Below are 23,033 nucleotides of genomic sequence, written 5' to 3'. Positions count from 1 at the left end.
TCAAGAGGCCCAGGTCCAAGGGGGGAAAGGCTTGCCTGACCTCTACTTGTTCCTGGGCAGCCGCTACACAGCGTTACATCTTACTCTTGCCACCTCCCCGGCCACCAATAAGACCCAGGCCCTCGCAAGGTTCTGGCTGGGATCTTACCTCAGGTCTCTGAGGCTGATCCCAGTCGACCTGCGAGCCCCAGTCTCTTTCCTGCTTCCCACACACTACGCCCAGCTCCAGAAGTTTTTAAGACATTTTAAATTGGAAAAAGAAGCAGTCACAGTTTTAACTAAACATCGCTCTCTTCTCTCTCTTGTGCAGGATCGGGAACCAGTGTGTCCAGTGCGCGGGCTTGCTATAGGCGAGCCCACAACGGTTTGGCGTAATGTGGCCCATCCTGCTCTCCTGAATCAGCACCGGGACCTGTCCTGGATGGTCGCCCATGAGATCCTCCCGGTCAGGGCCGTCATGCACTCCCGGGGCATGGCGAGGACATCCGCGTGCCCCCGACCAGGCTGTGGCCAAGAGGAGTCGGTGAGGCACTTGCTCTGGGAGTGCAGAGCCGCCAGGGACCTGTGGAAGGAAGTAGGCCCCCTGATCTCCCCGTGTCTGCCAGCAGGGGAGGACCTAACGCCCCAGCTCGTGCTGTATGGGGTGGGCCGAAGGCCTATTCCACCAAAGGCCTTCACCAAGCTCTGGCCCACCCTCACGTGTCTGAAGGCAGCACTGTGGTCCTCCCGCAACCTGCTGGTAGCGAAACAGGTCAACACCACCCCCCAGGCAGTGGCCATGGTAGCCACAGAAGCCCTGGGGTGGTACAGAAGGAAGGGGGCCTCGACCCCAGGCGAAGGGTCCCCCACAACACCCAAGGTCCCTGCGGCCACGGCCTGACAGCGCTGCGGCGCCTAGGGCGATGCACCTAGGGGAGGTATCTCCTCTGGGCCCCGAAGGACGGGACGGTGATCGATTCGGAAGAGCAGGAGGAGGCAAGTTTGATAAGGACTCACCCCGCTCCTGTACAAGGGACCGAAGACAGCCTTTTAACAAGTGACTTTTTAAATACATTTTTTATGTCTTAAAAATGTTTTCCTTTTTAAATCATTTGTACACATTTTAAATGGCTTTTACAGATTTGATGTTTTATACAATGAAAAGTACTTTCATTAATGGTTGTTTTTATTGGTGTAAACAACATGTACTTTTTAACAAATTCAAATGTAATTCAAATGCTGTGTTTTATGCCTCCATGCTGTTTGTTTGTGTATAAATGATGTAAAAATATAAATATGAGCTGTTTTTAAAGGAACTGTGACAATAAAACTTTTCCAAAAGAAAAAAATCTGTTCTTATCAGTTTAATATCTGATACGTCCCCCATCGGGGGACTACATATTAAATGGATTTTTCGAACAGGGAGTCGGAAATGGGGCTTGCTCCGTCCGCTCCACGCATCGACCCGGTATTGCAGTACCTCCGGGAATGGTGCAACACTTTTCTCCCATTGTCAAGGAAAAAGAAATACACCAAATCTATGTAAAACAGCTAGCAGAAGAAGAGAAGGAATGAAAAAAGAAGAATCATCCAAACTGAAACAAGTGCGAAGCCCCCTTCATGGGGGTCCCCCGTTTTCCCGCCATTTTACTTAAAAAAAAAAAAAAAATAAAAATACATTGGCCAGGAGTGTGTGTGTGTGTGTGTGTGTGTGTGTGTGTTTTGAGCCCCCCAAAAAATACAATCACTTCACCAGGATTGTTTGTGTGTGTGTGTGTGTGTGTGTGTGTGTGTGTGTGTGTGTGTGTGTGTGTGTGTGTGTGTTTTTGAGCCCCCAAAAATACAATCACTTCACCAGGATTGTGTGTGTGTGTGTGTGTGTGTGTGTGTGTGTGTGTGTGTGTGTGTGTGTGTGTGTGTGTGTGTGTGTGTGTGTGTGTGTGTTTTTGTTTTTGAGCCCCCAAAAAATACAATCACTTCACCAGGATTGTGTGTGTGTGTGTTTTTGAGCCCCCCCAAAAATACAATCACTTCACCAGGATTGTGTGTGTGTGTGTTTTTGAGCCCCCCCAAAAATACAATCACTTCACCAGGATTGTCTGTCTGTCTGTCTGTCTGTCTGTCTGTCTGTCTGTCTGTCTGTCTGTCTGTCTGTCTGTCTGTTGTCTGTGACTTTTTACCCACAGCCCTCGAAAACTTGGAAGAGTGGGTTCGGGGACCACCCGCGGGGACCCGGCCTAGAGTGCACCGTGTGTGTCTCGGGCCCCGACCTCTGACTTCCATACGACTCTGGTTTCTCTTCATTACGCACAAGCCTTTCGCCTTTTACTAAAGACTTCCGTGGAGAGGAACACTTACGAGTTCAACGTATTTTTGGAAGGGCTTTGCTTCTGGCAGAGCCCGGTATCTTGTTTCAAGAGAAATTGACAGAGATGACGCCGAGACTTTTTGCTCAGGCGTTTGACTTGAAGCCGGCTGACCGACCGGCGTATTTTTTCCACTCAAAGTAGTCGCTCGGGCAATTGAGTTCAAGCCCGACGATGACTGGTGTATTTGCCGGGCATTGAACAAATAGTCGCACTAGGATTAAAGAGCTAGTGACCTAACGACGCATTAGCGACTTTTAAAAAAACACACCCGCCTGTCACCAGGGAAGCGTTGGGTGAGGAGGAGCCAACTTTTGCCAAACCGATGAGGTCTGCCGAGGCCCCCGGGGGCCCGGCGGGTGCAGGGGTCAATTTGTGGGTTATCGCTTCTCGGCCTTTTGGCTCAGATCAAGCTTGGTACCGAGGTGCCCCAAAGCCCGCTGAGTCAGAAGGTCGAAGGCCGGAGGGAGTAAGAAGGAAAGCCAGTTAAGTTATTTTTCAACTTGGTTTCCGTTTTTTCCGTGAGGAGATGGCGAACAACAGTAGCGCAGGGTCGGTCCCCAGGACTGGACTTAAGAACACAATCCGTTTCGCTTGGAAGAAGGAAGAAGATACACGCTTGCCAAGAGATTCCTTTGGAAGAACCGTTTTGATGGGGGCCCTGAAAGTCAAAGTCCCAGAGGTTATGTGTCTGCAGGGAAATGCTATGGAGGAAGCATATGACGTGACCTTTCATACAGAAGGTATGTGCGACATTATAATGGACAGAGCCAAAGCGGCTGCTGGAGAGAAGCCATTGTCCTTTTTCAATGTAACATGTCTGTCTAAGACCAATTTCAGAACTATTAATGTACATATGTACAATCCTCATGTAACGGATATCGCCATAGGGGCATTTCTGGGCCGTTTTTGTGACGTCACATCAGGGGCAAGATATGTGAAGGACTCTTTGGGATTCTGGAATGGCCGCCGTCAGTTCCAGGTGCTCCTTAGGCCGGATAAGGAAGGGTTTGATGGCTTCCTACATCCCCCGGCGGTCTTTTCTCTGGGTTCGGACAGGGGGATGCTCTTTTACACCCGTCAACCCCCTTTCTGTAAGAAATGTAGGGAGTATGGGCACGTTACAGCTGCCTGCAGTACAGGGAGATGCAGGTTTTGCAAATCGGGGGAGCATGAGGCAAAGGACTGTAGGGAGCCGAAGGAATGCCACGGGTGTGGTAGTAGGCTGCACCTGTTCCGGGACTGTCCGTCCCGTCGGCAGTCATATGCCGAGGCGACGGCAGGCAGAAAGGAAGGAGGAGACTCTGTGGGGGAACATCTGCAAAGAAGGGACCCTGGGTCTAGCAAGAAAGACCCAGAGAAGAAGGAGCAGGAGAGACCATCCTCACCAACGCCCACTCCACGTGCAAGGGCCGGGAAAGAGGTGACATCAGGGCCGTCAGTGAAAGGAGGTGAGGGGTCCGCTATCCAGAAGCCGGAGGTGGAGGAGGCGGGTGGAGGAATGGAGAGCATGGGATCATTACTTGATGGGGTGGAGGGGCTTGGGGCCCTGGTAGAAATGGTGGAAAATCTTCCGGTGTTGGGGTCAAGGGCAGGGGAGTGGGCCTCAGACTCTGGTGTGCCGCTCGAACTCGGGCAGGATGGGAAGGAATCGTCAGTAGGGAGGGTGATCCCGGAACTGGAGCAGGAACCCTACGTCGGCAAGAAGAAGAGGACGAAGCGGAAGGGTGATGTGCAGAAAGAGGTGGGAGGCATAGGGGAAGGGGCAGGCAAGCGTGCGATGGGGGTTAAAGACAGTGCCGCTGATGTGGCCCCCCTGTCCTCACAGGACTCATCCCTCCCTTTACCCCTAGAGGAAATGGACATGACGACCGCTACTCTATCTCTGCATCCTGGGGATGGAGGGTCGCAAGGCTGTTCAGAGAAGCCGGAAACCTCCATCCCCAACCCTTTCCCGGCTTCATGGGCAGATGACTTGGGGGTCTTAGAGGAAGGGGGAGACAGAGTGTCCCAAGTTGTGCGCAAGCAGGTGGGCTCATCTGAGGAGGATCTGTATCCTTCGGATGAGGGGAGCATTTTTACTTCCCTGTCGGAGGAGATGGAGCGGGGGAGCATCGGGTGAGCCTCTTGTTTTGTTTTTTGTTATTAGTAGGTTGTTGTTAATGTTTTCATTATGGATAAAATTACTTTTGTTAGTTTAAATGTAAGGGGTTTGAGGGATAGGATAAAAAGAAGGGCGGTGTTTAGTTATTTAGAGGGTGTGGGGTTTGATTTTTGTTTTTTACAGGAGGTTCACCTAAGGGATGGGGGGGATGTTGTGAGGTTTAAGAGGGAGTGGGATAAAGGGGAATCAGTTTGGGGTATAGGGGGGGTTCACTCTTCGGGGGTAGGGATCTTGTTTGGGAATAGGGAGGTAAAGGTTGAGGATACTTTTGTTGTTATGCAGGGGAGGGTTTTGGGGGTGGATGTCACATTAAGAGATTGTAGGTATAGATTAGTTGGGGTGTACGGACCACAGGTGGCGGCAGACAGGAGGGAGATGGTGGACTGTCTGACGCCCCTGTGTGTCACAAATAGGCAGTTGGTGATAGGGGGGACTTTAATATAGATTTAGGGGTAGGGGGGACAGCAGTGCAGGCGCCATCACCGGGCTAATGGCTTGCCATGGTCTGGTTGATGGTGGCCTGCACACTACTCCGAAAATGGCCGGTCCCACTTGGCGCAACTCCAGGGGGTTGCGCGGAGGCTTGACTATATTTTTCTATCCAGGTCCTTGGGTCAGTTGTCTGGTCGGCTGTTGCCTGTGTTCTTTTCAGATCACGACGGGGTGCTCCTGCAGGTGAGTTCTCCAGTCTGCCTCTTCGGTAGGGGGTATTGGAAGTTAGATCGGGAGGTGCTGGATGAGCAAGCCTTTGTTAATGCCTTTATTGGTGTGTTTCGGGGGTTTGAGGGCCTCCGGTCCATGTGCGAGGGGGTGTTGGAGTGGTGGGACTTAGTCAAGGTAAGGATTAGGATCTTTATTATAGGATATTGTAAGAGGAGAAAAAGGGAGGAAAGGAGGGAGGTGGATCATATCCATAGGTTGCTCGAACTCGAGTACGAGGCAGGCAACCTCGGCGGGTCGGTCGACTGGGAGAGATCCACTGCCCTGAAGGCGCAACTCAGGGAGCTGCAGGAGCGGAAGGCTCGAGCTTTCCTGGAGCGTGCGCATAAGCGGCTTTTTAGAACATAACGAGACTTGTTCCACAATGTTCTTTAAGTCGGTAAGGGATAGACAGAGTAGAAAGGTAATGTACGGGGTTAGGAAAGAAGATGGTAGTGTAGCTAGAGAGCCGGAGGAGATGGTCAGAGTAACAACTGATCATTTCCGAAGTTTCTTTAAGGAGAGGGAAGTAGATGTAGAGCAGGGAAATGTGTTTTTAGAACACTTGTCCCGGCGATTGCCGGAGGACATTAGAGAAGCGATGGAGGCTCAGATCTCCCTAGAAGAGGTTGAGAGCGCCCTTAGGAGGATGGGAAAAGGGAAGGTACCTGGGATGGATGGGCTGCCGGCCGAGTTTTACCTCAAGTTTTGGGGGATACTCGGACCGGTGGTCCTCGAAGTCTTGAAGGCCATTCTCGAGACGGGGTTCCCGGGGGGATCAATGACCGTCGGTGTGCTGTCACTTCTTCACAAGAAGGGGGGACGCCACAGACCTTGGCAACTGGCGGCCATTGACCATGCTGTGTGTAGACTACAAGATACTTGCAAAGGTCCTAGCGGATCGGTTGCGCACAGCCCTTCCCTACGTCGTTCATGAGGATCAGACGTGCGGGGTAGAGGGCCGCTCTATCAGGTGGAACCTGCAGTTGATTAGGGACTCCATCGCTTGGGTAGAAGATAGAGGTCTGCCTTTAATGGTAGCAGCGCTTGATCAGGCGAAAGCCTTTGATCGCGTGAATAGATCTTTTCTTTTCAGAGTATTAGGTAGATTAGGATTTGGGGAAAAGTTCATAGGATGGATCCGTACTTTATATGTCGGAGCGGGGTGCCGGGTTAGCGTAAACGGTCACATGGGTGACGTTTTTGACCTCTCGTCAGGGGTCAGGCAGGGGTGCCCGCTCTCGGCTCTCCTCTTCGTACTGTACATGGAGCCTCTGGGGGCTGCCATTAGGGCAGACACAGGGGTGGAAGGCTTGTTAATCCCTGGAAGTGGCGGTCTGCGCGTTAAGGTGACGCAGTACGCCGACGACACTTCCTTGCTGCTTTGCAAGGACTCGTGCTTGACAAGGTCCCTTGCCATTATTGGGGACTTCACCCGAGCGTCGGGAGCGGTTCTTAACCACGCAAAGTCTTCCGTTAAGTTTTTCGGAAGATGGCGTGGTAGGACGGATGTGCCCGGGGGGTTATCTCTCTGTAACGGGGCCCTGAAGATTCTCGGGGTTCATTTTGAGACCTCCGGCTCAGCGACGCTGAACTGGAACATGGGCATCGCAGTGGTACAGAGGAAGCTAGCGATGTGGAGGGCTAGGTCGTTGTCTTTTGTAGGCAAGGTCCTGGTCCTCAAGGTGGATGTATTGCCGTCTCTTTTATATTTGGCGTACATCTACCCATTGCCGGCTTGTCTGAGGAGGCCTCTAGTGAGGCTAGTGTTTCAGTTCATGTGGGGTGGCAGGTACGAGTGGGTCGCCAGGGCACGCATGCTTTGCCCCATCGGGGAGGGAGGTAGGGGGGTACCACACTTCCCCCTCAAGCTGGACTCAATTTTTGTTTCTTTTTGTTGACAGAGCTTGCTCATCCGGTAGTACACCCGTCCGGTTACCTCCTGCGGGTGTTCTTCTCATACCAGGCGAGAAGCGTAATGGTGTGGTCTAACACGGGTCCTCGGGCGGAACAGCTGCCGTGGCACTTTGGGCACGCGGCCAAGTGGTTACGTGCGCACCCCGAGGTTGAAGTTGCCCGAGTAGGTTTAGACCACAAGCACCTGTACGAGGAGGTCAGACAGGGAGGGTGTCCGACACCTGTGGTGGGTATCCCGGAAGTGGTCTGGGAGGGAGTGCAGGCGCGGGGTCTGGACAACAGGCTCAAGGACCTGAATTGGTTGAGCCTCCATAAGTGTTTGCCGGTGCGTTCCATTATGTACCGGCATAGCTTAGCGCGATCCCCCACCTGCCCAAGACCATCTTGTGGTGGGGAGGAGACAGTGCGCCATGCCTTTTGGGACTGTGCCTTTGCCGGAGTAGTGTGGGCTAGGGCACGGGTGTTGTTAGGTAAGGTAAGAGGGGATTTTATTTTGTCGTGGGCTCGGGTAGAGAGAGGAGTAGGGAGAGCGAGGGGGACGGAAAGGGACAGATTTCTACTATGGCTTCTCATAAGCCTCTTTAAACGGGGGCTGTGGGAAGCCAGACAGAACATGGTAAAGACAGGGAGAGATTGGGGAGTGGAGGGGATAGTGAGGAGGGTGGAAGAAAATGTGAGGGGGAGGATGAAGAGGGAGGAGAGGAAGTGGGGGCAGCATGCAGCCCGGGAGAGGTGGAAGGGGGGGTTTAGGACTGTGGTAAAGGGAATAGGGAAAAGGAATAAGATAGGTATGGGGAGATAGGGAAATATAGAGATTTAGGAATCTAGTTTATGTGGGTGTTGAGGGGGAGGGAAGATGCTCCCCTGATTTGTAATTTGGGTTTCATTTTTTTTGAAATTTCAAATGCCTTGTTTTGAGTTTAATGGAAGTGATGATTATGATTGTTGATGGTTTGTTTATTATGCTTATGGTTTTGAACAGTAATAAAATCTTTTAATCATCATCTGTTCTTATCAGTTTAATATCTGATACGTCCCCCATCGGGGGACTACATATTAAATGGATTTTTCGAACAGGGAGTCGGAAATGGGGCTTGCTCCGTCCGCTCCACGCATCGACCCGGTATTGCAGTACCTCCGGGAATGGTGCAACACTTTTCTCCCATTGTCAAGGAAAAAGAAATACACCAAATCTATGTAAAACAGCTAGCAGAAGAAGAGAAGGAATGAAAAAAGAAGAATCATCCAAACTGAAACAAGTGCGAAGCCCCCTTCATGGGGGTCCCCCGTTTTCCCGCCATTTTACTTAAAAAAAAAAAAAAAAAAAAATACATTGGCCAGGAGTGTGTGTGTGTGTGTGTGTGTGTGTGTGTGTGTGTGTGTGGTTTTGAGCCCCCCAAAAATACAATCACTTCACCAGGATTGTTTGTGTGTGTGTGTGTGTGTGTGTGTGTGTGTGTGTGTGTGTGTGTGTGTGTGTGTGTGTTTTTGAGCCCCCCAAAAATACAATCACTTCACCAGGATTGTGTGTGTGTGTGTGTGTGTGTGTGTGTGTGTGTGTGTGTGTGTGTGTGTGTGTGTGTGTGTGTGTGTGTGTGTGTGTGTGTGTGTGTGTTTTTGAGCCCCCCCAAAAATACAATCACTTCACCAGGATTGTGTGTGTGTGTGTTTTTGAGCCCCCCCAAAAATACAATCACTTCACCAGGATTGTCTGTCTGTCTGTCTGTCTGTCTGTCTGTCTGTCTGTCTGTCTGTCTGTCTGTCTGTGACTTTTTACCCACAGCCCTCGAAAACTTGGAAGAGTGGGTTCGGGGACCACCCGCGGGGACCCGGCCTAGAGTGCACCGTGTGTGTCTCGGGCCCCGACCTCTGACTTCCATACGACTCTGGTTTCTCTTCATTACGCACAAGCCTTTCGCCTTTTACTAAAGACTTCCGTGGAGAGGAACACTTACGAGTTCAACGTATTTTTGGAAGGGCTTTGCTTCTGGCAGAGCCCGGTATCTTGTTTCAAGAGAAATTGACAGAGATGACGCCGAGACTTTTGCTCAGGCGTTTGACTTGAAGCCGGCTGACCGACCGGCGTATTTTTTCCACTCAAAGTAGTCGCTCGGGCAATTGAGTTCAAGCCCGACGATGACTGGTGTATTTGCCGGGCATTGAACAAATAGTCGCACTAGGATTAAAGAGCTAGTGACCTAACGACGCATTAGCGACTTTTAAAAAAAAAACACACCCGCCTGTCACCAGGGAAGCGTTGGGTGAGGAGGAGCCAACTTTTGCCAAACCGATGAGGTCTGCCGAGGCCCCCGGGGGCCGGCGGGTGCAGGGGTCAATTTGTGGGTTATCGCTTCTCGGCCTTTTGGCTCAGATCAAGCTTGGTACCGAGGTGCCCCAAAGCCCGCTGAGCCAGAAGGTCGAAGGAAGGCAGGAGGGAGGAAAAATTTTCTTTTGTTTTTTTTGGCGGGAATCGGAGTTTTCGGATTTCTTTTTTCTTTGGCTTCTTGTACAAGAGAGCATTTTTTTGGGGAAAAGATGGAGCAGCAAAAGCCAATCAGGCAGGTTCCAGGGATTGGTTTGGCCAACACCGTGAGGTTTGCCTGGACGGACAAGGAGACGGAGCCATGGGGACGAGATACGTTTGGGAGAAATATCCTGATGGGGTACCTGAATCTACAGGTTAAAGATGTTCTATGCCTTCAGGGGAACCCAATGGAGAAGGCATATGATGTGACGTTTCATGTGGAGGAGAAGCATGATGATATTATGAAGAAGGTGAGGGAAGGGAAAGGAGCAAGACCCCTGTGCCATTACGAGGTGACCAGCCTGGCAAGGAACAATTTCAGGGTGGTCACCGTCACCATGTACAATCCCCATGTAAAGGATGAGGAGGTGAGGGCCTTTCTGGGGAGATACGTGGACAACGTCTCCTCAGCGAGGCACCTCAGGGACTCCCTGGGATTCTGGAACGGGAGGAGAGGGTTCCAGGTCCTTCTCAGGGAGGACCCGAAGGGTTTAGGTGGCTACCTCCATCCCCCGGCGATGTTCTCCCTGGGGGCTGACAGGGGGACATTATTCTATGCCCGTCAGCCTCCTTTCTGCAGGCGTTGTATGGCCTATGGTCATATCCTGGCCTCGTGCAACACCAGAAAGTGCAAGTTCTGTGGGTCGGGAGAGCACGAGGCCAAGGACTGTGACGAGCCCAAGGCTTGCCACGGGTGTGGCTCGTCAGCACACCTGTGGCGTGATTGCCCGGCTCGTCAGAGGTCGTACGCGTCTGCAGCTGGAGGGGAGAAGCGGGGATGGGGGAGAAAGGAAAGTAAGGGCCCGGATGAAGGTAATGGCACAGGGGAAAAGACTGCACGGAAGGAGAAGGACGGGAGGAAGGAGGCTGGAACAGAAGGAGAGGAGGGGAAGGAGGCGGAAGGAACAGAGAAGAAGGAGACTGGGGCAGTGGCGAGAGAGGAGGTGGAGGAGGGAACGGTGGCGGAAATGGAAGGAGAAGCTGAGACGGGACCAGAAGAAGGACCGGAGGAGGAAGAAGGAGTGAAGGAGTGGGGGACAGCTTGTCGAGCGCCCTTGTTGAAGAGATGCGGGGAATGGTGGAGGAGATAGCGGGGAAGAGGGGTGGTGTCTCCCCGCTACCTCCAACACCAAAGAAGAAAGGGAAGAGGAGGGTGTGCTTGACAGGCTGTGAGAGGGAGGGGGTGTGGGGGGGGAGGGTGGCCAAGCGTGTGATGGGGGGAAAGAAGAACGCCCTTGTCCTCGTTATTTTTATCAGCCCCTCAACAGCTGGTGGAGGGTGACTCCCAGGGCGTGGCGCTGGGCTGGGGGTCTGAGGGGGGATCTCAACTCCTGCTTGGGGAGATGGGGTCCCCTGCTCTCGACCTCAGTCCAGCAGCCTACAGGGAGACAGAAACGGAGGGTGTTGGTGGGGAACCCAGGATGCAGGGCACTCCAAGGCCTAACACCATCCCTGCATCCTGGGTTGGAGAGATGGAGGAGGACGGGGGACGTCAGGAGAGGAGAGGACGTCCCCGCCGGATGAGACGAGGCAGGGGAGCATCGGGTGAGTCTCCTGTTTTTTGGTTAATTTGGGTTTTCATTTCATTGATGTAAGGTTTTATAATTAATTTTTTTAATGACATTTTCTGTTAATATTTTTAGTTTAAATGTAAGGGGTTTGAGGGATTTTGTTAAGAGGAGGGCGGTTTTTAGTTTTTTGGAAGGGGTGGGTTTTGATGTTTGTTTTGTACAGGAGGTTCACCTGAGGGATGGAGGGGATGTCATCAGGTTTAGTAGGGAGTGGGATAAGGGGGAGTCAATTTGGGGTATAGGTGGGGTTCACTCTACGGGGGTGGGTATTTTGTTTGGGAATAGGGAGGTTAGAGTAGAGAGCACTTTTGTTGTAATGCAGGGGAGGGTGTTGGGGGTGGATGTCACTTTTAGGGATAGTAGGTATAGGTTAGTGGTGGTGTATGGGCCACAGGTGGCGGCAGACAGGAGGGAGATGGTGGACTGTCTGGCGCCCCTGTGTGTCACAAATAGGCACTTGGTGATAGGTGGGGATTTTAACATAGATTTAGGGTTAGCGGGGATAGTAGTGCAGGCGCCATCACCGGGCTTATGGCTTGCCATGGTCTGGTTGATGGAGGCCTGCACACTACTCCGACAATGGCGAGTCCCACATGGCGTAACTCTCGGGGGTTGCGCGGAGGCTCGACTATATTTTTCTATCTAGGTCTTTGGGCCAGTTGTCTGGGCGGCTGTTGCCTGTGTTCTTCTCAGATCACGACGGGGTGCTCCTGCAGGTGGGGCCGCCAGTCTGCCTCTTCGGTAGGGGGTACTGGAAATTAGATCGGGATGTGCTGGAAGAGCAAGCTTTCGTTGACACCTTTTTGGTTTCTTTCGGGGCTTGAAGGCCTCCGGTCCATGTGCGAGGGGGTGTTGGAGTGGTGGGATTTAGTTAAGGTAAGGATTAGGGCTTTTATAATAGGATATTGTAAGAGGAAAAAAAGGGAGGAAAGGAGGGAGGTGGATCGTATCCAAAGGTTGCTCGAACTCGAGTACGAGGCAGGCAACCTCGGCGGGTCGATTGACTGGGAGAGATCCACTGACCTGAAGGCGCAGCTCAGGGAGCTGCAGGAGCGGAAGGCTCGAGCTTTCCTGGAGCGTGCGCATAATGGCTTTCTAGAACATAATGAGACTTGTTCCGCTATGTTCTTTAAGTCGGTTAGGGGCAGACAGAGTAGGAAGATAATGCATGGGGTGAGGAAAGAAGATGGTAGCATAGTTAGAAAACCGGAGGAAATGGTCAGGGTAACAACTGATCATTTCCGAGGTTTATTTAAAGAGAGGGTAATAGATGTAGAGCAGGGAAATGTGTTTTAGAACACTTGTCCCGGCGATTGCCGGAGGACATTAGAGATGTGATGGAGGCTCAGATCTCCCTCGAGGAGATTGAGAGCGCTCTCAGGAGGATGGGAAAAGGGAAGGTGCCTGGGATGGATGGGCTGCCGGCCGAGTTTTACCTCAAGTTTTGGGGTATACTTGGACCAGTGGTCCTCGAAGTCTTGAAGGCCATCCTTGAGACGGGGGTCCCGGGGGGATCAATGGCGGTCGGTGTGCTGTCACTTCTTTATAAGAAGGGGGAAGCAACTGACCTTGGCAACTGGCGGCCGTTGACCATGCTGTGCGTAGATTACAAGCTACTTGCAAAGGTTTTAGCAGACCGGTTGCGCACAGCCCTTCCCTACGTCGTCCATGAGGATCAGACGTGCGGGGTAGAGGGTCGCTCGATCAGATGGAACCTACAGTTGATCAGGGACTCCATCGCTTGGGTAGAAGATAGGGGGCTGCCTTTAATGGTAGCAGCGCTGGATCAGGCGAAAGCCTTTGATCGCGTGAATAGATCCTTTCTATTCAGGGTGTTAGGTAGATTAGGATTTGGGGAGAAGTTTATAGGATGGATCCGTACATTATATGTCGGAGCGGGGTGCCGAGTTAGCGTTAACAGTCACTTAGGTGACGTTTTTGACCTCTCGTCTGGGGTCAGGCAGGGATGCCCGCTCTCGGCTCTCCTCTTCGTTCTGTACATGGAGCCTCTGGGGGCTGCCATTAGGGCAGACACAGGGGTGGAGGGCTTGCTGATCCCTGGAAGTGGCGGTCTCCGTGTCAAGTTGACACAGTACGCCGACGACACATCCTTGCTGCTTTGCAAGGACTCGTGCCTGACAAGGTCCCTTGCCATTATTGGGGACTTCACCCGAGCGTCGGGGGCGGTTCTGAACCACGCGAAGTCTTCCGTTAAATTTTTCGGAAGATGGAGTGGTAGGACGGATGTGCCCGGAGGGTTATCTCTCTGTAACGGGGCCCTGAGGATTCTCGGGGTCCACTTTGAGACCTCCGGCTCAGCGACGCTGAACTGGAACATGGGCATCGCAGTGGTACAGAGGAAGCTAGCGATGTGGAGGGCTAGGTCTTTGTCCTTTTTAGGCAAGGTCCTGGTTCTCAAGGTGGATGTACTGCCATCTCTTTTGTATTTGGCGTACATATACCCATTGCCGGCTTGTCTGAGGAGGCCTCTAGTGAGGCTAGTGTTTCAGTTCATGTGGGGTGGCAGGTACGAGTGGGTCGCCAGGGCACGCATGATCTGTCCCATCGGGGAGGGAGGTAGGGGGGTACCACATCTCCCCCTCAAGCTGGACGCAATTTTTGTTTCTTTTCTGTTAACGGAGCTTGCTCAGCCGGTACTACACCCGTCCGGTTACCTCCTGCGGGTGTTCTTCTCGTATCAGGCGAGAAGCGTAATGGTGTGGTCTAACACGGGTCCTCGGGCGGAACAGCTGCCGTGGCACTTTGGCCATGCGGCCAAGTGGCTGCGTGCACACCCCGAGGTTGAAGTCGCCCGAGTAGGTTTAGGTCACAGGCACCTGTACGAGGAGGTTAGACGGGCAGTAAGTCCGGCACCTGTAGTGGGCATCCCGGCGGCGGTCTGGGAAGGAGTGCAGGCGCGGGGCCTGGACAACAGGCTCAAGGACCTGAATTGGTTGAGCCTCCACAAGTGTTTGCCGGTACGCTCCACCATGTACCGGCATAGCTTGGCGCGATCCCCCACCTGCCCAAGGCCTTCTTGTGGCAGGGAGGAGACTGTGCGCCATGTCTTTTGGGACTGTGCCATTGCCGGAGTAGTATGGGCAAAGGCACGGGTGTTGTTAGGAAGGGTTAGAGGTGATTTTGTATTGACGTGGGCTAGGTTAGAGAGAGGTGTAGGGAGAGCGAGGGGCACGGATAGGGATAGGTTTCTGCTCTGGCTTCTCATGAGCCTCTTTAAGCGAGGGCTGTGGGAAGCCAGGCAGAACATGGTCAAGACAGGGAGAGATTGGGGGTGGAAGGAATAGTGAGGAGGGTGGAAGCAGATTTGAGGGGGAGGATGAAGAGGGAGGAGACGAAGTGGGGCAGCACGCTGCACGGGAGAGATGGAAGGGGGATTAGGGCTGGGGTTATTTTAGAATAGGGACGGGGAGATAGGGAAAGGTAGTGTGTAGGATGACGGGGAGGGACGATGCTCCCCTGAGTGTTGTTTTGGGGTTTTTGGTTTGTTTTGTTTTGTAAATTAAAATGCCATTCTATTGATTTTGTATGAAAGGTATGATTTTGTATTGAATGAATGGCATAGAACGTAATAAATTATTTTTTCTAAAAAAAAAATCTGTTCTTATCAGTTTAATATCTGATACGTCCCCCATCGGGGGACTACATATTAAATGGATTTTTCGAACAGGGAGTCGGAAATGGGGCTTGCTCCGTCCGCTCCACGCATCGACCCGGTATTGCAGTACCTCCGGGAATGGTGCAACACTTTTCTCCCATTGTCAAGGAAAAAGAAATACACCAAATCTATGTAAAACAGCTAGCAGAAGAAGAGAAGGAATGAAAAAAGAAGAATCATCCAAACTGAAACAAGTGCGAAGCCCCCTTCATGGGGGTCCCCCGTTTTCCCGCCATTTTACTTAAAAAAAAAAAAAAAAAAAAATACATTGGCCAGGAGTGTGTGTGTGTGTGTGTGTGTGTGTGTGTGTGTGTGTGTGTGTGTTTTTGAGCCCCCCCCAAAAAATACAATCACTTCACCAGGATTGTTTGTGTGTGTGTGTGTGTGTGTGTGTGTGTGTGTGTGTGTGTGTGTGTGTGTGTGTGTGTTTTGAGCCCCCCAAAAATACAATCACTTCACCAGGATTGTGTGTGTGTGTGTGTGTGTGTGTGTGTGTGTGTGTGTGTGTGTGTGTGTGTGTGTGTGTGTGTGTGTGTGTGTGTGTTTTTGAGCCCCCCAAAAATACAATCACTTCACCAGGATTGTGTGTGTGTGTGTTTTTGAGCCCCCCCCCAAAAATACAATCACTTCACCAGGATTGTCTGTCTGTCTGTCTGTCTGTCTGTCTGTCTGTCTGTCTGTCTGTCTGTCTGTCTGTCTGTGACTTTTTACCCACAGCCCTCGAAAACTTGGAAGAGTGGGTTCGGGGACCACCCGCGGGGACCCGGCCTAGAGTGCACCGTGTGTGTCTCGGGCCCCGACCTCTGACTTCCATACGACTCTGGTTTCTCTTCATTACGCACAAGCCTTTCGCCTTTTACTAAAGACTTCCGTGGAGAGGAACACTTACGAGTTCAACGTATTTTTGGAAGGGCTTTGCTTCTGGCAGAGCCCGGTATCTTGTTTCAAGAGAAATTGACAGAGATGACGCCGAGACTTTTTGCTCAGGCGTTTGACTTGAAGCCGGCTGACCGACCGGCGTATTTTTTCCACTCAAAGTAGTCGCTCGGGCAATTGAGTTCAAGCCCGACGATGACTGGTGTATTTGCCGGGCATTGAACAAATAGTCGCACTAGGATTAAAGAGCTAGTGACCTAACGACGCATTAGCGACTTTTAAAAAAAACACACCCGCCTGTCACCAGGGAAGCGTTGGGTGAGGAGGAGCCAACTTTTGCCAAACCGATGAGGTCTGCCGAGGCCCCGGGGGCCGGCGGGTGCAGGGGTCAATTTGTGGGTTATCGCTTCTCGGCCTTTTGGCTCAGATCAAGCTTGGTACCGAGGTGCCCCAAAGCCCGCTGAGTCAGAAGGTCGAAGGCCGGAGGGAGTAAGAAGGAAAGCCAGTTAAGTTATTTTTCAACTTGGTTTCCGTTTTTTCCGTGAGGAGATGGCGAACAACAGTAGCGCAGGGTCGGTCCCCAGGACTGGACTTAAGAACACAATCCGTTTCGCTTGGAAGAAGGAAGAAGATACACGCTTGCCAAGAGATTCCTTTGGAAGAACCGTTTTGATGGGGGCCCTGAAAGTCAAAGTCCCAGAGGTTATGTGTCTGCAGGGAAATGCTATGGAGGAAGCATATGACGTGACCTTTCATACAGAAGGTATGTGCGACATTATAATGGACAGAGCCAAAGCGGCTGCTGGAGAGAAGCCATTGTCCTTTTTCAATGTAACATGTCTGTCTAAGACCAATTTCAGAACTATTAATGTACATATGTACAATCCTCATGTAACGGATATCGCCATAGGGGCATTTCTGGGCCGTTTTGTGACGTCACATCAGGGGCAAGATATGTGAAGGACTCTTTGGGATTCTGGAATGGCCGCCGTCAGTTCCAGGTGCTCCTTAGGCCGGATAAGGAAGGGTTTGATGGCTTCCTACATCCCCCGGCGGTCTTTTCTCTGGGTTCGGACAGGGGGATGCTCTTTTACACCCGTCAACCCCCTTTCTGTAAGAAATGTAGGGAGTATGGGCACGTTACAGCTGCCTGCAGTACAGGGAGATGCAGGTTTTGCAAATCGGGGGAGCATGAGGCAAAGGACTGTAGGGAGCCGAAGGAATGCCACGGGTGTGGTAGTAGGCTGCACCTGTTCCGGGACTGTCCGTCCCGTCGGCAGTCATATGCCGAGGCGACGGCAGGCAGAAAGGAAGGAGGAGACTCTGTGGGGGAACATCTGCAAAGAAGGGACCCTGGGTCTAGCAAGAAAGACCCAGAGAAGAAGGAGCAGGAGAGACCATCCTCACCAACGCCCACTCCACGTGCAAGGGCCGGGAAAGAGGTGACATCAGGGCCGTCAGTGAAAGGAGGTGAGGGGTCCGCTATCCAGAAGCCGGAGGTGGAGGAGGCGGGTGGAGGAATGGAGAGCATGGGATCATTACTTGATGGGGTGGAGGGGCTTGGGGCCCTGGTAGAAATGGTGGAAAATCTTCCGGTGTTGGGGTCAAGGGCAGGGGAGTGGGCCTCAGACTCTGGTGTGCCGCTCGAACTCGGGCAGGATGGGAAGGAATCGTCAGTAGGGAGGGTGATCCCGGAACTGGAGCAGGAACCCTACGTCGGCAAGAAGAAGAGGACGAAGCGGAAGGGTGATGTGCAGAAAGAGGTGGGAGGCATAGGGGAAGGGGCAGGCAAGCGTGCGATGGGGGTTAAAGACAGTGCCGCTGATGTGGCCCCCCTGTCCTCACAGGACTCATCCCTCCCTTTACCCCTAGAGGAAATGGACATGACGACCGCTACTCTATCTCTGCATCCTGGGGATGGAGGGTCGCAAGGCTGTTCAGAGAAGCCGGAAACCTCCATCCCCAACCCTTTCCCGGCTTCATGGGCAGATGACTTGGGGGTCTTAGAGGAAGGGGGAGACAGAGTGTCCCAAGTTGTGCGCAAGCAGGTGGGCTCATCTGAGGAGGATCTGTATCCTTCGGATGAGGGGAGCATTTTTACTTCCCTGTCGGAGGAGATGGAGCGGGGGAGCATCGGGTGAGCCTCTTGTTTTGTTTTTTGTTATTAGTAGGTTGTTGTTAATGTTTTCATTATGGATAAAATTACTTTTGTTAGTTTAAATGTAAGGGGTTTGAGGGATAGGATAAAAAGAAGGGCGGTGTTTAGTTATTTAGAGGGTGTGGGGTTTGATTTTTGTTTTTTACAGGAGGTTCACCTAAGGGATGGGGGGGATGTTGTGAGGTTTAAGAGGGAGTGGGATAAAGGGGAATCAGTTTGGGGTATAGGGGGGGTTCACTCTTCGGGGGTAGGGATCTTGTTTGGGAATAGGGAGGTAAAGGTTGAGGATACTTTTGTTGTTATGCAGGGGAGGGTTTTGGGGGTGGATGTCACATTAAGAGATTGTAGGTATAGATTAGTTGGGGTGTACGGACCACAGGTGGCGGCAGACAGGAGGGAGATGGTGGACTGTCTGACGCCCCTGTGTGTCACAAATAGGCAGTTGGTGATAGGGGGGGACTTTAATATAGATTTAGGGGTAGGGGGGGACAGCAGTGCAGGCGCCATCACCGGGCTAATGGCTTGCCATGGTCTGGTTGATGGTGGCCTGCACACTACTCCGAAAATGGCCGGTCCCACTTGGCGCAACTCCAGGGGGTTGCGCGGAGGCTTGACTATATTTTTCTATCCAGGTCCTTGGGTCAGTTGTCTGGTCGGCTGTTGCCTGTGTTCTTTTCAGATCACGACGGGGTGCTCCTGCAGGTGAGTTCTCCAGTCTGCCTCTTCGGTAGGGGGTATTGGAAGTTAGATCGGGAGGTGCTGGATGAGCAAGCCTTTGTTAATGCCTTTATTGGTGTGTTTCGGGGGTTTGAGGGCCTCCGGTCCATGTGCGAGGGGGTGTTGGAGTGGTGGGACTTAGTCAAGGTAAGGATTAGGATCTTTATTATAGGATATTGTAAGAGGAGAAAAAGGGAGGAAAGGAGGGAGGTGGATCATATCCATAGGTTGCTCGAACTCGAGTACGAGGCAGGCAACCTCGGCGGGTCGGTCGACTGGGAGAGATCCACTGCCCTGAAGGCGCAACTCAGGGAGCTGCAGGAGCGGAAGGCTCGAGCTTTCCTGGAGCGTGCGCATAGCGGCTTTTTAGAACATAACGAGACTTGTTCCACAATGTTCTTTAAGTCGGTAAGGGATAGACAGAGTAGAAAGGTAATGTACGGGGTTAGGAAAGAAGATGGTAGTGTAGCTAGAGAGCCGGAGGAGATGGTCAGAGTAACAACTGATCATTTCCGAAGTTTCTTTAAGGAGAGGGAAGTAGATGTAGAGCAGGGAAATGTGTTTTTAGAACACTTGTCCCGGCGATTGCCGGAGGACATTAGAGAAGCGATGGAGGCTCAGATCTCCCTAGAAGAGGTTGAGAGCGCCCTTAGGAGGATGGGAAAAGGGAAGGTACCTGGGATGGATGGGCTGCCGGCCGAGTTTTACCTCAAGTTTTGGGGGATACTCGGACCGGTGGTCCTCGAAGTCTTGAAGGCCATTCTCGAGACGGGGTTCCCGGGGGGATCAATGACCGTCGGTGTGCTGTCACTTCTTCACAAGAAGGGGACGCCACAGACCTTGGCAACTGGCGGCCATTGACCATGCTGTGTGTAGACTACAAGATACTTGCAAAGGTCCTAGCGGATCGGTTGCGCACAGCCCTTCCCTACGTCGTTCATGAGGATCAGACGTGCGGGGTAGAGGGCCGCTCTATCAGGTGGAACCTGCAGTTGATTAGGGACTCCATCGCTTGGGTAGAAGATAGAGGTCTGCCTTTAATGGTAGCAGCGCTTGATCAGGCGAAAGCCTTTGATCGCGTGAATAGATCTTTTCTTTTCAGAGTATTAGGTAGATTAGGATTTGGGGAAAAGTTCATAGGATGGATCCGTACTTTATATGTCGGAGCGGGGTGCCGGGTTAGCGTAAACGGTCACATGGGTGACGTTTTTGACCTCTCGTCAGGGGTCAGGCAGGGGTGCCCGCTCTCGGCTCTCCTCTTCGTACTGTACATGGAGCCTCTGGGGGCTGCCATTAGGGCAGACACAGGGGTGGAAGGCTTGTTAATCCCTGGAAGTGGCGGTCTGCGCGTTAAGGTGACGCAGTACGCCGACGACACTTCCTTGCTGCTTTGCAAGGACTCGTGCTTGACAAGGTCCCTTGCCATTATTGGGGACTTCACCCGAGCGTCGGGAGCGGTTCTTAACCACGCAAAGTCTTCCGTTAAGTTTTTCGGAAGATGGCGTGGTAGGACGGATGTGCCCGGGGGGTTATCTCTCTGTAACGGGGCCCTGAAGATTCTCGGGGTTCATTTTGAGACCTCCGGCTCAGCGACGCTGAACTGGAACATGGGCATCGCAGTGGTACAGAGGAAGCTAGCGATGTGGAGGGCTAGGTCGTTGTCTTTTGTAGGCAAGGTCCTGGTCCTCAAGGTGGATGTATTGCCGTCTCTTTTATATTTGGCGTACATCTACCCATTGCCGGCTTGTCTGAGGAGGCCTCTAGTGAGGCTAGTGTTTCAGTTCATGTGGGGTGGCAGGTACGAGTGGGTCGCCAGGGCACGCATGCTTTGCCCCATCGGGGAGGGAGGTAGGGGGGTACCACACTTCCCCCTCAAGCTGGACTCAATTTTTGTTTCTTTTTGTTGACAGAGCTTGCTCATCCGGTAGTACACCCGTCCGGTTACCTCCTGCGGGTGTTCTTCTCATACCAGGCGAGAAGCGTAATGGTGTGGTCTAACACGGGTCCTCGGGCGGAACAGCTGCCGTGGCACTTTGGGCACGCGGCCAAGTGGTTACGTGCGCACCCCGAGGTTGAAGTTGCCCGAGTAGGTTTAGACCACAAGCACCTGTACGAGGAGGTCAGACAGGGAGGGTGTCCGACACCTGTGGTGGGTATCCCGGAAGTGGTCTGGGAGGGAGTGCAGGCACGGGGTCTGGACAACAGGCTCAAGGACCTGAATTGGTTGAGCCTCCATAAGTGTTTGCCGGTGCGTTCCATTATGTACCGGCATAGCTTGGCGCGATCCCCCACCTGCCCAAGACCATCTTGTGGTGGGGAGGAGACAGTGCGCCATGCCTTTTGGGACTGTGCCTTTGCCGGAGTAGTGTGGGCTAGGGCACGGGTGTTGTTAGGTAAGGTAAGAGGGGATTTTATTTTGTCGTGGGCTCGGGTAGAGAGAGGAGTAGGGAGAGCGAGGGGGACGGAAAGGGACAGATTTCTACTATGGCTTCTCATAAGCCTCTTTAAACGGGGGCTGTGGGAAGCCAGACAGAACATGGTAAAGACAGGGAGAGATTGGGGAGTGGAGGGGATAGTGAGGAGGGTGGAAGAAAATGTGAGGGGAGGATGAAGAGGGAGGAGAGGAAGTGGGGGCAGCATGCAGCCCGGGAGAGGTGGAAGGGGGGTTTAGGACTGTGGTAAAGGGAATAGGGAAAAGGAATAAGATAGGTATGGGGAGATAGGGAAATATAGAGATTTAGGAATCTAGTTTATGTGGGTGTTGAGGGGGAGGGAAGATGCTCCCCTGATTTGTAATTTGGGTTTCATTTTTTTTGAAATTTCAAATGCCTTGTTTTGAGTTTAATGGAAGTGATGATTATGATTGTTGATGGTTTGTTTATTATGCTTATGGTTTTGAACAGTAATAAAATCTTTTAAAAAAAAAAAAAAAATCTGTTCTTATCAGTTTAATATCTGATACGTCCCCCATCGGGGGACTACATATTAAATGGATTTTTCGAACAGGGAGTCGGAAATGGGGCTTGCTCCGTCCGCTCCACGCATCGACCCGGTATTGCAGTACCTCCGGGAATGGTGCAACACTTTTCTCCCATTGTCAAGGAAAAAGAAATACACCAAATCTATGTAAAACAGCTAGCAGAAGAAGAGAAGGAATGAAAAAAGAAGAATCATCCAAACTGAAACAAGTGCGAAGCCCCCTTCATGGGGGTCCCCCGTTTTCCCGCCATTTTACTTAAAAAAAAAAAAAAAAAAAAAATACATTGGCCAGGAGTGTGTGTGTGTGTGTGTGTGTGTGTGTGTGTGTGTGTGTGTGTGTGTGTGTTTTGAGCCCCCCAAAAATACAATCACTTCACCAGGATTGTTTGTGTGTGTGTGTGTGTGTGTGTGTGTGTGTGTGTGTGTGTGTGTGTGTGTGTGTTTTGAGCCCCCCAAAAATACAATCACTTCACCAGGATTGTGTGTGTGTGTGTGTGTGTGTGTGTGTGTGTGTGTGTGTGTGTGTGTGTGTGTGTGTGTGTGTGTGTGTGTGTGTGTTTTGAGGCCCCCAAAAATACAATCACTTCACCAGGATTGTGTGTGTGTGTGTTTTTGAGCCCCCCAAAAATACAATCACTTCACCAGGATTGTCTGTCTGTCTGTCTGTCTGTCTGTCTGTCTGTCTGTCTGTCTGTCTGTGACTTTTTACCCACAGCCCTCGAAAACTTGGAAGAGTGGGTTCGGGGACCACCCGCGGGGACCCGGCCTAGAGTGCACCGTGTGTGTCTCGGGCCCCGACCTCTGACTTCCATACGACTCTGGTTTCTCTTCATTACGCACAAGCCTTTCGCCTTTTACTAAAGACTTCCGTGGAGAGGAACACTTACGAGTTCAACGTATTTTTGGAAGGGCTTTGCTTCTGGCAGAGCCCGGTATCTTGTTTCAAGAGAAATTGACAGAGATGACGCCGAGACTTTTTGCTCAGGCGTTTGACTTGAAGCCGGCTGACCGACCGGCGTATTTTTTCCACTCAAAGTAGTCGCTCGGGCAATTGAGTTCAAGCCCGACGATGACTGGTGTATTTGCCGGGCATTGAACAAATAGTCGCACTAGGATTAAAGAGCTAGTGACCTAACGACGCATTAGCGACTTTTAAAAAAAACACACCCGCCTGTCACCAGGGAAGCGTTGGGTGAGGAGGAGCCAACTTTTGCCAAACCGATGAGGTCTGCCGAGGCCCCGGGGCCCGGCGGGTGCAGGGGTCAATTTGTGGGTTATCGCTTCTCGGCCTTTTGGCTCAGATCAAGCTTGGTACCGAGGTGCCCCAAAGCCCGCTGAGTCAGAAGGTCGAAGGCCGGAGGGAGTAAGAAGGAAAGCCAGTTAAGTTATTTTTCAACTTGGTTTCCG

The 23,033-nt window shown here is 52.0% G+C and overlaps 4 non-coding genes and 4 pseudogenes across 4 annotated transcripts; all 8 read left to right on the top strand.

Moving 5' to 3' along the window:
• The first annotated feature begins 1,305 nt into the window (after positions 1-1,305).
• Positions 1,306-1,481, top strand: LOC123736233 (uncharacterized; annotated as a pseudogene).
• Positions 1,482-2,263: 782 nt separating this feature from the next.
• LOC123736269 (U5 spliceosomal RNA) lies at positions 2,264-2,380 on the top strand. Its single transcript, XR_006766029.1, has one exon. It is a non-coding gene; the product is annotated as a U5 spliceosomal RNA (small nuclear RNA).
• A 5,734-nt stretch (positions 2,381-8,114) lies between these two features.
• Positions 8,115-8,282, top strand: LOC123736225 (uncharacterized; annotated as a pseudogene).
• Positions 8,283-9,006: 724 nt separating this feature from the next.
• On the top strand, positions 9,007-9,123 carry LOC123736268 (U5 spliceosomal RNA). Its single transcript, XR_006766028.1, has one exon. It is a non-coding gene; the product is annotated as a U5 spliceosomal RNA (small nuclear RNA).
• A 5,690-nt stretch (positions 9,124-14,813) lies between these two features.
• On the top strand, positions 14,814-14,988 carry LOC123736221 (uncharacterized; annotated as a pseudogene).
• Positions 14,989-15,711: 723 nt separating this feature from the next.
• On the top strand, positions 15,712-15,828 carry LOC123736267 (U5 spliceosomal RNA). Its single transcript, XR_006766027.1, has one exon. It is a non-coding gene; the product is annotated as a U5 spliceosomal RNA (small nuclear RNA).
• Positions 15,829-21,555: 5,727 nt separating this feature from the next.
• LOC123736224 (uncharacterized) lies at positions 21,556-21,733 on the top strand (annotated as a pseudogene).
• Positions 21,734-22,439: 706 nt separating this feature from the next.
• Positions 22,440-22,556, top strand: LOC123736266 (U5 spliceosomal RNA). Its single transcript, XR_006766026.1, has one exon. It is a non-coding gene; the product is annotated as a U5 spliceosomal RNA (small nuclear RNA).
• Positions 22,557-23,033: the final 477 nt, after the last annotated feature.

The sequence above is a fragment of the Salmo salar genome, unplaced genomic scaffold (assembly GCF_905237065.1).
Source record: "Salmo salar unplaced genomic scaffold, Ssal_v3.1, whole genome shotgun sequence".
In the NCBI taxonomy this organism is placed as follows: domain Eukaryota; kingdom Metazoa; phylum Chordata; class Actinopteri; order Salmoniformes; family Salmonidae; genus Salmo; species Salmo salar.
Note: the sequence above shows the minus strand (reverse complement) of the source record. Positions and strands in the feature narration are given on the sequence as shown.